We start from the raw sequence: 2,309 nt of genomic DNA, 5'->3' as shown, positions 1-2,309 counted from the left end.
CTCGCGGCGCCCGCCCGCTCGGATAAAATGACACAAAGTGTCAACTACGAATGTTGTCCATCCAAGGAAGGAGCGTGATGCCCGGCCGGCTCCTTAAACACAGGCCGAGAGTCGCCCCGGACGGTCGCCTCGCGGCGCCCGTCTGCTCGGATAAAATGACACAAAGTGTCAACTACGAATGTTGTCCATCCAAGGAGGGAGCGTGATGCCCGGCCGGCTCCGAAAACACAGGCCGAGAGTCGCCCCGGACGGTCCGCCTCGCGGCGCCCGTCTGCTCGGATAAAATGACACAAAGTGTCAACTGCGAATGTTGTCCATCCAAGGAAGGAGCGTGATGCCCGGCCGGCTCCTTAAACACAGGCCGAGAGTCGCCCCGGACGGTCCGCCTCGCGGCGCCCGCCCGCTCGGATAAAATGACACAAAGTGTCAACTACGAATGTTGTCCATCCAAGGAAGGAGCGTGATGCCCGGCCGGCTCCTTAAACACAGGCCGAGAGTCGCCCCGGACGGTCGCCTCGCGGCGCCCGTCTGCTCGGATAAAATGACACAAAGTGTCAACTACGAATGTTGTCCATCCAAGGAGGGAGCGTGATGCCCGGCCGGCTCCGAAAACACAGGCCGAGAGTCGCCCCGGACGGTCCGCCTCGCGGCGCCCGTCTGCTCGGATAAAATGACACAAAGTGTCAACTACGAATGTTGTCCATCCAAGGAAGGAGCGTGATGCCCGGCCGGCTCCTTAAACACAGGCCGAGAGTCGCCCCGGACGGTCCGCCTCGCGGCGCCCGCCCGCTCGGATAAAATGACACAAAGTGTCAACTACGAATGTTGTCCATCCAAGGAAGGAGCGTGATGCCCGGCCGGCTCCTTAAACACAGGCCGAGAGTCGCCCCGGACGGTCGCCTCGCGGCGCCCGTCTGCTCGGATAAAATGACACAAAGTGTCAACTACGAATGTTGTCCATCCAAGGAGGGAGCGTGATGCCCGGCCGGCTCCGAAAACACAGGCCGAGAGTCGCCCCGGACGGTCCGCCTCGCGGCGCCCGTCTGCTCGGATAAAATGACACAAAGTGTCAACTACGAATGTTGTCCATCCAAGGAGGGAGCGTGAGGCCCGGCCGGCTCCGAAAACACAGGCCGAGAGTCGCCCCGGACGGTCCGCCTCTCGAGGCGCCCGCCCGCTCGGATAAAATGACACAAAGTGTCAACTACGAATGTTGTCCATCCAAGGAGGGAGCGTGATGCCCGGCCGGCTCCGAAAACACAGGCCGAGATTCGACCCCGGACGGGCCGTCTTCTCCCGGCGCCCGCCCGCGTACGCCCCCCATCCCCGGTCGCCCGTCTGCTCCCGGCGGGCCTCCGAGTACCCCCTCACCCAACTGACCGACTGGCACTCATGACCCGCCTTGGTAGGGCCTCCATCGGCCTCGGCTCGTCCGACGTCGGGTGGACGGTTCCTACCCACTGCGGGTCGCACTCTAGCGCCCCGGCCGCCGCGTGAGCGTGCGCTCCCCGCGCCGCCCCGCAGGCCCCGGCGCGACTGTACTGCGGCGAGACCGAGACGACCCGGTTTGGCATCCATCCCACCTAGCCACGATCCACGGAGGCCGAGCGAGCGGCTGAGTGTCGGGCGCCGCGCGTGCGAGCGTCCGCCGGCCGCGCCGGTCCTTCCGCGAATGTCGTTTCTCAAACCCTCCGGCTTGATAGCGGCGGCACCACGGGAAGCCGTCCACACACACCGTCCGACCTCTATCCGAAAAGCCTTCCCGACCAACCGCGGTCGCGGGGGCGTCTGTCGCTCCGCATCGGGGGGGCGTATGGCTTCCGCGCTACGCGCTGCGGGCTCGGGGGGGCCGCAACGGCTGAGTCTGACTCGGCCGGGGCGCAGCTTCCCTCCCGGCAGTCAGCAATAGTGCCGATCGCGCCTGCCACCAGCCCCCTCCCCGACGGGTTCGTCGGCGCCGGCTGGCCGCCGTCCGCCTTCGTTCCCCGAGGGTTCCCAACCAGCGCCGATCCAACTCCGCATCCTGGCCGCACGCAGTGCGTGCCTCGCGCGGGTAAGTCGCCGGCGCAGCGCCGCAGCTCCCGACCCCCGCGTACGGGAATAGTTGAGGGCCTCAGCGGGCCGCACCGACCGAGTCCGACTCGGGCCGGGGCGCAGATTCCCGCTTGGGTGACCGAACGTTCTCTGCTCGGGCCGGAGGGCCGACGCCCGTCCCCCCCCCCGTCGTCCCCCACGGACCGCCTCCGAGGCCACTTCGCACGGCTCATCCTCGGCTCCCTACCAATGCTTAATCGATGGGGCCGCCCGGC

The sequence above is a fragment of the Syngnathus leptorhynchus genome, unplaced genomic scaffold (genome assembly GCF_054491065.1).
Source record: "Syngnathus leptorhynchus isolate UIUO unplaced genomic scaffold, UIUO_Slep HiC_scaffold_83, whole genome shotgun sequence".
NCBI lineage: Eukaryota > Metazoa > Chordata > Actinopteri > Syngnathiformes > Syngnathidae > Syngnathus > Syngnathus leptorhynchus.
This window is presented reverse-complemented; position numbering follows the sequence as displayed.